Raw genomic sequence first — 14,803 nt, forward strand, 5'->3', positions numbered from 1 at the left:
TATTTTCAGGATTATTGGAATTCATTTTTACTGGGTCATGTATCTTTGCAATTAACTATACCTATTGTATTTATTAATTGACCCAGCTGATAAATAAGTGGCACTTTTAGCGAGCAGGACTGCATGAAGTGACTGGCATTAGAAAGATGTTTTCTATATATCCAGCAGAGGGACATATAGATCCATTCATTTTTCGGCATGTGAACAACTCCTATCACAACTCTTTTTTGATATATTTCGTGAATATATATATTTGAACATTATAAAATACATCAAAATCAGTATTTTTGTGAAAAAAATGCCACATACATTTGCAAAAATACAACTGAAATGCCATTAAAAAAATGAAGAGCAGGGTGTATTCACAAATTATTTATTTCAACAAACCAAATGCAAAAAAAAATCCCTAACTTTAGAACAAGAAATTATAAAAAAATATGTAAATAAAACCAATAGCAATAAGCAGAAATGAACAGTAGTTTTAACTATACATTATAATGCCCATTTTTGTCTGTATTGGTTAGCTTGTGTACTAGCATTGCATTACAGATACCAGATTAGCCTGATAGTTTATTTAATGCCATGGTTTATACACACAATTGCACTTAACCCTACGTGTCCACAATCATTTTTTATGTAATAATTATGTGTTAAATTTTTAAATGTCCAAATATTTGTATTATAAATGTTCAATTATTCACTAAATAGCAGAGGTGGACAAAGTTCTTCCTTACTTGAGTGAAAGTACAGATACTACTGGTCAAATATTACTCCGTTACAAGTAAAAGTTGTAAAGACCGATTTTTACTTAAGGGGTGGGGGGGGGGGGGTGAAATGCTCATTTTCACTCAATCTCCTGTTAATCCTGAGTACCTATAGAGTAGTATTGCATCCTTCATATCTCCAAAAAGTCTTTAGTTATATTATATTTATAAAAGAAAGATAGGCTGTACCGAGTCTTTCCTGAAAAAAACGAGCGGCTGAAGGCGGGCCGTGTGGGCGGAGCTAAAGCTGTGAGCTAACGCGCCACACTAACAACACAGAGACAATAGAAGCAGATAACAGTTTTACACGACCGCGAACCTTTATCATTGTGACTGCTCGATCCTTAAAGGAGAACTCCGGTCAATTTTAACATTGAGCTCATTTTTTTGTACATTTGGAGTGCTGTCAATACAGAGAACAACGACAAAAATCGGTGTTGCCTACACCGAGTTATTCTATTTTTAAAATTTGCACCCTGTTGACTTCAATGGGGCAAGTACTAAACCTGCTTTTAGCCTCTTAACATCCTTGATGTGTCATTACAAGTGCACAGAAAATGTGAGTGATTCCTTCTGAGTGAACACGAGTGAATCTGACTGCAGTAGATGTGAAAGAAATGTATAAAAATGATGTTATTTAAGCCAGCGCACATACCTTTGTTTACATCCTGTTTTCGGGTGAAGTCCAAAGTAGTCGATTGCAGAGTTCACACGCATAGGTTTAGTACCTATGATCACGCGCGTGAACTCGGCAATCGACTACTTTTAAAAATTCTACTAGTCGATTAACTTAATCGACTAAGTTAAAAAATCCGTCGATCTGGGCTTTGTTTATAAAACAATCATCTCGAAATGCAGGGAACAAAGTCTTACACAGCTCCGTTGATGCTCTGAAAAAACAAACTCCATCCACTGGTACGTTAACGCTGGGTTCTTTGGGAATCTGTGCAGGGTTGTCTTGCTCTGGCAACCAAAAACACACTTCTTTGGTGACATTGACTTCCAAAACACGAGCAGAGGAGCGCTTTGATGAGGTACTGCTTTCGCTCTCTCTCTCTCTCTGGTCTACGAGTGCGCGCGCGGTCTCCCGGCAGAAGTGCCCTTAGGACCCATATAAGGAAATTCCGCCCTATCTTACGTGAGACAGACCCACACTCGAAAAAAACTTTCCGAAACTTGTGACAAACCGGAAGGACAATTTTTGGCACAGAAATACTCCTTCAAACGTACAATTTAATTTTTGAAACTTTGTCCATGTTTAGCATGGGAATCCAACTCTTTAACAGTGTAAAAAAACTCAGTATGCATGAAATAGCATTTCACCCCCCCTTTAAGTAAAAGTACAGAAGTACTTGTTTTTAAAAGTACTTAAGTATCAAAAGTAAAAAGTAAATGTCAATGCATTGTTTTATTATTGTTGCATTGTTGTGTTACAGCACCTTATGCCTCTGAATCTATGCCTACCCTCATATCAATATCATATTTATTTCTAGAACACAGTTCCAGTCGTGGGACTGAATGTGGGATTAAATAAGTCACTCAATAACGTCCATAATGGTTGCACATGCTCAAAATAAAATTATATATTCATAAAATACATTTCACAAATGCAAAACACGATACGTATATATCGTATATATCGATATACAACTGTGCACAAAAACCTTCAAATGTTTAAAAAGTTTATCCTTGAATGTGAATGTTCAATCGTCATTCACATGTGGATTTGTGTGTGTGTGTGTGTGTGTGTGTGTGTGTGTGTTGTTGAGACTTTCCTGAAAGCGCTCTCCTCCTACTCGGATCAGTCTTTAGCCAATCAGATTTAAGCTTATCAATCGACCAATCAGCATCACGTGAGGGCTTGCCTACCTGCATGTTACGCCATCCGCTTTCAACGACACAGTTCATGGCTGAGCAGACAGCATTGGTGTGTGCAGTTTATCGATCTATCCCTGCCTCCTAGGTTTCTCAAAATTGCATTCTGAGAAATAAAGTCGCAATTGCGAGATATAAAGTCGCAATTCTGAGAAATAAAGTCGCAATTGCGAGATATAAAGTCGCAATTCTGAGAAATAAAGTCGCAATTGCGAGATATAAAGTCGCAATTCTGAGAAAGTCGCATTTGGGAGATATAAAGTTGACTTTATATCTCGCAATTCTGACTTTATAATACGCAATTGCGACTTTATTTCACGCAATTCTGACTTTATATCTCGCAATTCTGAGATGAAAAGTCGCAATTATCTTTTAAAATGTTTTATTCTGTGGCGGAAACAAGCTTCCATACTAATGGTCCCCCTTGTATGAAAATATTAATTGGAATACAGCATGGAGTAACCCACATACATTTTTAATTACAAACAAAGTAAAAGAAATATCATTTAAAATTCTTCACCATTATTACCTCTGTAACAAGATTATTTCGAAATGTATCATACCATAGACGCCAAATGCAGCTTCTGCTCTATAGCGTTAGACCATTTATTCTATAGCTGTTCACATAGCTCTTCTCTGTGGAATGATATACAATGTTTCATTAATGGACACCTTGGCTCAAACATACATTTATCTAATTTTGACATCTTTTTTACTTTTCTTCTTCTGTACAATATATAAGCAACTTATTAATTTTGCTTGGAAAATTATTTATTCATAAATCAAAATTTATGAAGCACAAACCTCTTTTCAATGTTTTTAAACTTGACTTAATTATATAGACTGTATCTCTGGATTAGATGGTAAATCAGCATCAAAATGTAAGCAACACTTATCTAAGTTAACTTTATAATTAATTTAACTGATATTAACTGTCTGATACTCTGGCTGTGTACTTTTATGTTGTTTATCATTTTTATACAGATTATTTGTTACTTGTATGATATTTTTATCAATTCTCTATTGGCTGATGTGTATTTATTTTATTTTATTTTTTATTTTATTTTTATTTTTGTATTATTTCTTATGAAAACATGAACTGTATCTAAATGATTTTTTATTTCAAGATCAATTTCTTTTTTTGGCAAATTGTATCAAATGTGTTATGCAATAAAAAAAAATATTTTAAAAAGTGCAGTTGATCGGTTCATTTCTGTGTTTACTGAAGTTAAAGAAGTTAGAGATCAGTTGAAGCAATAGTTTATAAACTATTAACTGATGTAAGCAAGTGCTGTGGTAATCAGATGTCCCATATCTGACAGAAATGAAGAAGAAATGACGCTTGTTTTGTTGTATTTTAGCTGCAGGTACAGACATGTCCTCAGCTCTCAGTTACAATCACACACATGATCATCTGTGGCCAACACCCACCAGCTCTCTTACCACTGGCCTCATCGGGATTATTCTTTAAATATGAATAGACCTATTTTAATGAGCACCCAGTGTTTATTTGCCATTTGTGTATGTTGTTAAATTATTACACACTTGTTGTTTCCCTGCATTTTTCAGGATTACTCACATTTAGCATGACATCTGGATAACAGTCACACATATCTTAATTCATGTTGTTTCTTTATTCCTTTATGTATTAATGTCTTAATATATTGGTAACACTTTACAATAAGGTTTGCAACAATAAACAGCTGTATTTTTTAACGTAAACAAAGATGAACAAACACAGCAACAAATGCATTGCTCATGGTTAGTTAATACATTAACTAATGTTAACTAATGAACCTTATTGTAAAGTGTTAGCAATATATTCAACATTCATTCCCGTATGTTTTGTGCTGTATTGTCATAATTTTAGAGTCATGGACAATGTTGTGAAGCATTCATTTTACTTTGCCTAGTAACAGGCAAATCTGATTTTATGCTAATCAGACAAAGGTAAACTTATCATAGAGGCAAGTAAGATTATGCTACTAAGATTATTCAGTAAACTCTATTCAAATACCATCACTTATCTCCCACGTCCTCTGCCTGCACCTCTTATACTATAGGTTTTTACTATAGTATATATAGTATACTATATATATGTCCAAATAGAGAGGTGATGACTGGATTGAACACAACTTTTCACCTGATGTATTGCACTTATATCAATGACATGACATGTATTTTTTGTGTCCAAATTCATTATTTTCCTAAAAAGAATTTGAATAAATACATGTCATATATCAAATGGATCTACAATATGTCCTTTATAAGAAAACCTTTTCATTTTATTGAAATTCAATAGATTTTTTTGAGTTTTGGTGTTTGAAAGACCAAAAATGTCAGGTGGTGCGACCGTCCGAACATACAAGCAGAGAACAAAACTGAGATATAAATGTTAATTTTCTCAATAAAATTCTTAATCAAATATTTTGGCATGATTTTATGTTAAATTCCTTATAAATGAGGGGAAATAGTGTATCTGTCCTATTTCAAAACTATTCTATTACTTAAAAAACTTTTGTCCGAAAAATTTACTTCTACTAATGTCAGGGAGGGCGACCGACATAAAAATGCATTTTTATGCAATATTCCTTTAAGAAAACCATGTGACAGCATATGACATCACAGAGAACACTCCAGAGTACCCCTTTGATGCAGTAACAAGGTTAGTCACCCTCCCATAAATATTAGATAATTTGACATTTTTGAGTAATGATGAGATTGATTCAACTTATCATGTCAGGTGGTATGACCCCTGGAAAACTTTGAAAATGTGTTGTTATTATAAAAATGTGTATTTAATTTAAAAAATGTATGTATAACCTTGAGCACATGGTCAAACATTTGTATAGGCGTCCAAGTTAATGCCTGTTAGATTTGAATTGAGTTTGAAATGTCATGTGGTGCAACCAATATGTCAGGTGTCGCGACCAGAGTTACAGTTAACCAACTAAAATAAAAGTCATTTTATTTCATGTTTTTGAAAATATTAAATATATTTTAATAAATATATAACGCTTTTAAGTTGTTTAAAGGTGCAATCTACATATGTATATATATATATTTATTTATTTTATTATGGTATGAGTGACAATTTAAAGAGCATATTGTCCATCTTAAAGTCCTATTCTTCAAGAATATAGGACTGTATAATCAACACTGATACTAAAACAATTGCATCTTTAAATTAATCTATTTTAATTTGTTTTTGTAAATGCCATTATCAAGCAAGGAGAAAACAGCAGACATAGAGCTCGTTTAAAAGTGATCCAGTTGCAGGGGCAGAGTACCTTGCCATAAGAAAAGCAAGGTATTATGTTCATTATGTACATCTAGATACATTACAACTTAAGTTAATATGGTGTTCTGTTATTTTTTGTGGTAATTACAGTTATTACATGTTAATAATACATACTTGATAGCAGTGTCATACAGCATTACAGAAAAGCATAGTTATTAGTCATGATTTCGAATGATTAACAAACCATTACCCATTCTATTAAATATTTAAACTAAAATAATTTATTTTACAAATGATATAGTATAGGTAAAACTCCAATTATGGGTTACAGCTTAAGAAAACCCCAAATTCAAAATTAGAATATTGTGAAAAGGTTTTCATAGCTTGAAAAATCTCACTTTGCATGTAATGAGTCTATATAATATATTAGATTCACCTTTTAACCTGAATTACTGAAATAAATTAACTTTTGCACGATACTCAAATTTTTTGAGTTTCACCTATATGTCCCATATATTTTCATTTAATTAAAATAGAAGGGGTCTGAAGCCATGTATCTTTTATAGAGATAGGTATGTTGTACATTGCAATTAGTAAGCTTGTTTACATCTTAATGTTTTTTTTTTCTTGACTTACTGTTACTACTGAATCTAATTGCATGAGCAGTAGATTGAATTCAGCCATTAATGTTTCTGGGCCCAATATTTGCACTAATTCACTATTTCATATAAAAGATTTTCGCATGTATTAAATGTGTTCCTTGAGGTTTCAGAGTTGTATTTTTAAAGAAGCGATGATCAAATGTTATTCATAACATGCATTATTGTTTTGCACTTTCTTGTTAATGAAATTTAATTATATGATTGAGATTAAAATATTAAAATTATATATAAAATTGAGATATTAAAATAAAAAAGCCAATTGAAACCTGAATAAAATTCATTGACATAGCTTTCTTTTTATTTTGTGAATATCAATCATTATTGATCACAACGTCAGGTGGTGCGACCGGTCATTGTCAGGTGGTGCAACCAGCAAATTTACATTTAAATGTATCAATTCCCACTGCAATTGCAAAATGAAGTAAGAAATATAACTGTAAACCTTTATATAACGTATACAAATTATTTTTACAGTTAAAAACAAAACATAAAAAGTCCTTATGGAAAAATGGGTGTTTGAACACACAGAAAAGCAGCCGTTTATATGATTTGGAATAAAAGGGCAATAAATAAAGAAATAGAAAGGGAATTTACCATGTGATATGCATTTTAGACACTACAATGATTCATATTTACAAGTCTCAGTAATGCTAAGTACATTAAATGTATATTATTTTAAATTAATATATGGTCGCACCACCTGACATTTTCTGGGTGGTAAAATCAGAAATCTTGTTTAATAATGAATTAATGCTGCCTAAAATGCTGTAAAACCAATATAAATCAACACCATACATTTTTTTGGACATAAAAATGCATTTTTTGCTTAAAATATTTTTTTTTTCTTCTTGAAAATCTTATTTGTCATTGACCCATGTATCATTTGGCCATGAACATTTGATCTCACAACTATGTAAGAGATGTATATTTATTTGTACTGAATGGTGTGCTTCATACTTAAGATTGTCATTTCACGATCTTCATATGTAACACAGGAACATTAATTATCAAGTCATTTTATATATTTTATTCCCAAAGGATTCCGAAACTTTCAAATTAATAAAATGTACACATCAAATCTAACTATGGCGGGGCTTTATTCCTGTAGAGTAGCAGGAGACAAATGAATACAGTATAATGCATCACTTTCAACCTCTTGTTGAAACTGCTGTCAAAATGGATGACTTGCAGTGACTGTTTAGAAAGATTTACAGTATGGTAAGATCACAGTACTGGCTCTCTGCAACTTCATACATCATCTGTCTTGGAAATCTGAAACAATAAAACTACATAATATATGCAGCTTAAAACAAAACAGATGTCTTCTATATGCACGTCATTGTGGTGGACAGGACATGAAAATCAATACTAAAAGGATAAACTCGCACATTTTAAACACTCAAAGGTTTTTGTGCACAGTTGTATATCTATGAATTGTGTTTTGCATTTGGGAAATGTATTTTATGAATATATAATTTTCTTTTGCGACTGTGAGTTTCTTTTTGTGAATATATATATATATATATATATATATATATATATATATATATATAAAAAATTAACGCATGTGAATTTTGTTTCATGCATAAATTGTCTACGCATGTGTGAATCATGTTTGTTTTTTTGCATAAATTATTATTGATACGATTTGTTTCCATAATATGATCCCCTGACTGACTTTACTACTTTCTACTCAGGCACCTTTACAGAATTGTAGTGGAGTAAAAAGTCAGATATTTGTCTTTCAAATGAAGTTAAAGAAGCAAGTTTCCAGAAAAAAATGATACCAAAGTAAAGTACAGATAATCAAAAAGTGTACTTAACTCAGGTAAATTTACTGTACTTTGTTACTGTCCACATCTGCTAAATAGGATATTATTAATTAATTAATTACTTAATTAAAAGTGAATTATTGCACTCATTTGTTTTCTTAAACATTGTATAGTAAGCTATGCGTATTCTACATTAATATCATTCATTCGTATATACTTCAAATAATCATTAACTGACAGTTTGTGGAGACTTGACTTCGAGGGAGGACCCGATAATGACAACGGCAGATTCTCTTGCTTTATTTGGATCTATGTTAGGTAAAAATGATCAAGGAATGTGTATATCATAATGTTGAATGAAATATGTTCAACTTGCTTAGCCATCAGATCCTTTTGTCCACCCTCTCATTGCTGTGCATCATGGGAACTGCACTGTAAACCTCACAGGTCTTTTTTAGTGTTTCCTGGGATGGGCAGGTATTCAAAGCACATCAACTAGTCGCAGATGAACCTATATACATCGCTCGCTGGGATATGTTATACAGGCACATGGTTTCTCCATATGCTGAGACAAACAGCTTTACTTTTTATTTCAGGCAAACGATCTAACGGTCACTGCACGGATCTCAGCATGAATAAAAGATCATCAGCTGCAACTCAGTGAAGCAGAAACAGAGCTCACTCAGCCCCTCCGATGATCTGCGTACTTTCACCATCCAGCCCATCAACAATATGTTCATCCTGATCTGCCAAAAATCGTTAATGACCAACTGACATACAAAAAACACACTAGCTTGTAGCCTGCTATTCTGTTTTTATGACTTTTCACGCTTCTTGCCTCGGTGAATTGCTTGTATTCCTTATTTATACCTGTTTCTATGAAATAAAAACATCTCAACCAAGTTTTATATCTCGTCTATACACCACATGTTTATCATGTAATAATAACAATAAATAAAATAAATAAAAAAAATCTATTAATAATTGAATTAAAAGTAACATTAAATAAGAGTGGAGTTACTAAATGTTTTATACTCTAATCAACTAAATTGAATCAAGCTAAGGCAACTAAATAAATGTTAAATAAACTAATACATGTATAGAAGTATAGATTTGACTGAATAGCCCTTTTATCTTTTGTTTAGTAGTTAATTATAGTCATCACTTGATGGTAAAGGTCTCTTTTACTCACTTTTTTTTTAAATCTTCAAGTAGCCTATTCACAGGTAGGCCTACACTGTGTACATTGTGTGCACTCTTCAAGTTCAAAACAATCGGTGGCCAGGATTTTCCTGAGGGAAGCAGCACATCTTCCCGACTGTATTGAAGGATCCGCAGTACTGCTTTCAGCCAGGAGCCATCTCAGATCAGTGGAGCGTTTACATTTAATATAGATATAGATAATTACTATAGCTAATTTGTGTGTGTTTGTGATAATTCTCCATACCCTTTAGCGTACCATTGTGCAAGATGCAACATCCGCTGAGTGTGTGTGCACGAACTGAACTGGTGTTGGTCATTTTCCATCACTGATTGTTTGAATCCAAATTTAACAGAACTTCATAAACATGGTCAAGAAGACATTTAATGCTGTCCACGATAGAAAACTGCAGGATAACAAACCCTTTTCGATCTCGACAATTCTCATCGATCTAAAGTCTGTGTAAATGCTTCAATAGATTGACTTGCAGTTGTAGTAATAAAAAATGCATATAAATTCATTATAGTTTTACAAAGTTTAATAAAGCCCAATATTATTAGCTTGCAAAAATAAAAAATATAAAAAATGAATATAGGCTATATATATATAGCCTATATTCATTTTTTATATTTTTTATTTTTATATATATATATATCCTATATATCATTCATTTTTTCTTATGAAAAATTGACTATTCATGACTATTTATGGCTATTCTAATGTTATTGAAAACACATTTGTCAAGTTTCCAGAAACTTAAAGACTTGAAAAGAGACATGCATAACTTCGTATAGGCCTACACAAAGCATTTGAACTTATTTGCCGCTTGCAGCTATATTTACATTTACTATTAAAATGGAATATTTAAAAAGCAGTCTATTGTATACAAAGATTAGAAAGGTCTTATACTTTCTAAGCAATTTTAGATTATTGTATTGCAGCAGTTCTCATATTACTCTCTTTAGGATGGACCGTGCACTTACACGGTAGCAAGGTTCATTTGTGAGTCACTTTGAATAATGTCTGCTAAATCAGTAAATGTAAAGATTGCATCTGTGCTTTTTGGCCTGCAGACCCTTTTCAACATCTGAACATTTTCATTGCAAATACAGTAACAATATAACAGTTTGATGACTGGTGTTAAATTAAGACTGGATGGAAGCCTATCAGTCTGTCTGGATCATCTCAGGCTCTGCTCTCCTTTGTCACTCATTCTAACGGCCATTAAGGCATATTCTGATACGACTCATAAGTCAATGTTTCCTTACAGGGTCTATTCAAATGGTAAGTAAATCAGGAATGATGGTTGTGATGAGAAGATCATTGCAAAAGACTATTTAACGTCCATCTCTCGCACCCCTCACTACATGATCATCAACCCAGGTAAAAGCCTTCTTTCTTTTTACTAGTACTTTTTTGATACACACTTCAATTATGGATTACTTTATATAATTAAATAGCTTAGCATTAAATGTAAAATGATGATTTGCTTCTGTTTTGAACCTGATCTTTTTTAGTGGACAAATTGAGCACACATTTTAATAACAGACCATTTTGTGTTGTTCTTTACATATTTTATATTTATAAATACAATTTTTTTTTTGTTAAATTATTGTTAAAAAAAATTCTACATTCAAAGTTTAAACAGTGTTGTGTGATGGAATACATTTCTCTTAGAAATCAGAGGCTTGACGAATACAGTGGCAGAAATGTGTGTGGACTTTTAACTTTATATAATTCATATAAAAACAGATGAGATCTTGGAATAAAAATATTTGTTTTTCAGTCCAGTGTGTGTCTAAATCTGTCATAAGAATAGAGGAAACTGTAATAGTTTTGATATTATTTTTTTGTGATAACATTTTTTGATATTAGTATTTGAAAGTATTGCTCTTAGTTTGGTGAAATGGGTAAATTGATCAGGAGCACTGATAGGGAACACAATCTTCGTTTGGGGGGAAAAATATCCAAAATATCAGCTATTGCACAACACTTTGACGTATTTGCATCTCTTTTGAAGCTAATCGTGTCAAACAGAGCACAGTAAACATGTCTCAATGAGTTTCTTTTTCATAGGAGCCTATGAAAGATGAAGATGTTGAGCGGGAAGAGTGTTTTGATCGCTGTGTTTCTCCAGCTGTGCTTCTATGGGCATGTTGTTAAAGGACAACCCGTGAGGATTTACACATTTTATATACTACACATTTTTACACATTTACTTCCTATCTGTATGGGTTGTTAGTGCAGTTTACAGGTATGGGATTAATATATATATATATATATATATATATATATATATATATATATATATGTATATTATATATATATATATTTTTTTTTTTCTTCTTTTTCTTTTTTCTTCACAGTATCAATTTGGGGACATACTGGAATTTCCACATCCAGGCATAGTCCTACCGTTTTATAGTCACTATGCTGTATATGTTGGTGGTGAGCATGTGGAGGGAAAGAGGGAAGATCAGAATATTTTTGAGATGATAAGTATGACATCATATCTTTCAAATGTATTACAATTTTTTTTGCAGACTGCCATACCCACTTTACATTCATTAAGCTTTTAACATTGCATCACTTTTCAACAGGGGAACCAAAACCTGGCTGCCGATTCGATAGACAACCAGGTCCCTTTACAGTGGCGAACAATAAATTTGACAGTGAAGTAAACATACCACAGAGCAAGGCCGGTATGAGAATAACCATTGAAGCTCTAATGAATAGCGACATGTGTCAAAAATATAATCTCATAAAAGGGAATTGTGAACATGTTGCCACAATGGTTCGATATGGTATACCCTTCTGCAATCAGGTATGGCATATAGAGTACAGGTAAAAATCATAATTAAAAAATACCTCTTACAATCTGACCATTTGGACATTCTGATAAATAATGTTCTTATTATGTCTGTGTAGAAGGGAACCATAGTTTGGCCAGTGGCCCAACTGGCCAAGATGGGAAGAAAAAAGAAAAGACGTGAAGCTTCAGCAGCCGCTTGAAGATCAGCATCACTTTCTTCTTTTCCTTTAATCTTCCTAACCGTAAAGAAGATCTTAATAAACCTGCAAGAATATAGTAAATGTGCAGTCTGTCTTGTCTTGGTAAATGCCTTAAGACCACAGTTCTGCATCTTTGACACTATATTTATGTATGTGTAGTTTTGTCTTAAAGAACATCTGTAACATCCTTCGCTCTATGAGAACTTCTCAAAGGCAGATCATAAACAAAAATATTTTATTAAAAATAGATGTCAGCGCTCAGTACAGCATTAAAGGCAGCCAGGGCATATTATCTGGTAAATTAACATCAATCTGAAGAATCTGATTAAGAGATTAAATTAGGTTAATTGAAAACATAGGATATATAAATATTAAACACAGAAACGTGACTGACTGTACATGAAGAGAAGCTCATGATGACTGCATAATCTAAAATGCAGAAGATACACTCTTGCGTGCACACACACACACACACACACACACACACACACACACACACACACACACACACATACATCTGGTTCGCTATCTTTGTGGGGACTTTTTATACTGGACAATATTCTGTCCCGTTACACTAACCCGACCCTTAAACCTGCCCATCACACACAACTTTCTGCATTTTTACATTTTCAAAAAAATATAATTCCGTTTGTTTAGTAACCCATTTCCCTCTTGAGGAACCGCTGGCTGCCCAAAAAACACATTTTGTTAAATAAATACAAACTCTATACATTTCAAAATGCTAAAACTCTTTTACATTTTGAATTACATTTACAGTTAAAGACCCAAGGACCAGATATGATTAATTAAGATAGTGAGTTAGAAGTGCAGTAAATTTAAGACAAGAGTAAGAATTATAATAAATGAAAGAAAATAGTGAAGATAGTTTGCAGTTTCATCAGCTTCAAGACTCACAGGAGTTCGTAGGCCGTCCCGCGTACAGTTCAGTTATACCCTACACCAAGGTCTAAGATACATGTACGTCCTTGCTAAATGATTCTGATTGGCTAAGAAATAGATAAACATAGTACATTTCCACACATGGACTGATAGGTAGCACATCTCCATATGTATGGCTGATAGCAGGACCCTGAGTTAGTTATACGAGTGGTCCTCCGAGGTCACAAGACTGTGTACCCTTACAGAACAAAAATATATGGGAATATAATGTGCAAAATATAATGTGATATATTACATAATACATTTCCATATATGGGAAACTAGTGCTTATATTTTGCACTATACTGCAATATATGCATTGACCATGTGGCTATATATTAATACATATAAAATATTTATAAATGAAGACAAAAATAGCATTACATGTAATATTCACAAAGTTTTATCCTTTATTGTGTACATATATGCACATACATGTTCCCATATAATTGTGAATGTATGTTCACACATGCACACACACAGTCAAAGAACAACCGATGTGTTCCCAGCATGCTTTGCTTCTGACTGTTAAAGGAGAGCAAATGTTACAATTAAGTGTTATTTCACGAGTTCACACTTACAAATAAGTCAGATGGAATAAAAAGCGTATTTGGCGTGCTGTCCGAGGAGAGGGCTCCGGGCTCGGTATTCGGCCCGAACCCAGAGTACTCCCCCCGTATTCCTGCTGTAAAAGAAAGAGCCAAGAGTGAGGAGTCGGGGTGGTGGAGGGATGCTGGAAAACTGTCAAGGAATGTTAGGTGAGTTGACAGACTGGATATATATACTTCTTGTCATGCTGATTAGGGAAGACGTAAATGTTTGATGACAAGTAGATTGGATTGAATTATCTGAACGTGCTCCTCCCGAACTTTGTTTATAAAACATCATTTAATGTGTTTTGATCAATATTAAAATAGGGAGGAGATCTGTTTTAAGTGTTTAATGCTCTATTTAAAGGGAATTTAAAAGGTTTTCTGGTATGTCTGAGTTTTTGGGGTCACCATTGTGCTGTCGTTCGGTTGACGATTGGCCAAAAACCATGTATAATAACTATATTTTAAAAGTAGTGGCTGTGCACAGTGATATTCTCTTGGCTAAATACTTCAATACATGCGGGTGTGCTTGTGCTTCTGCCAACTAGCTTGAAAATATGAAACATTTATAATGTAAACGATAAAAAAATTAACAGATATATATTTCATTATATCTGCAATATATTACACATGCAGTACCATATCTGATCACATGTGCATATATTCTGAAATGTATTACTGAATATAAAATTACATTATTTATGATATATTAGTAAATATATTGTCACATATTTTTCAAGAAAA

The sequence above is a fragment of the Squalius cephalus genome (assembly GCF_949319135.1).
Source record: "Squalius cephalus genome assembly, chromosome: 23".
Classification (NCBI taxonomy): domain Eukaryota; kingdom Metazoa; phylum Chordata; class Actinopteri; order Cypriniformes; family Leuciscidae; genus Squalius; species Squalius cephalus.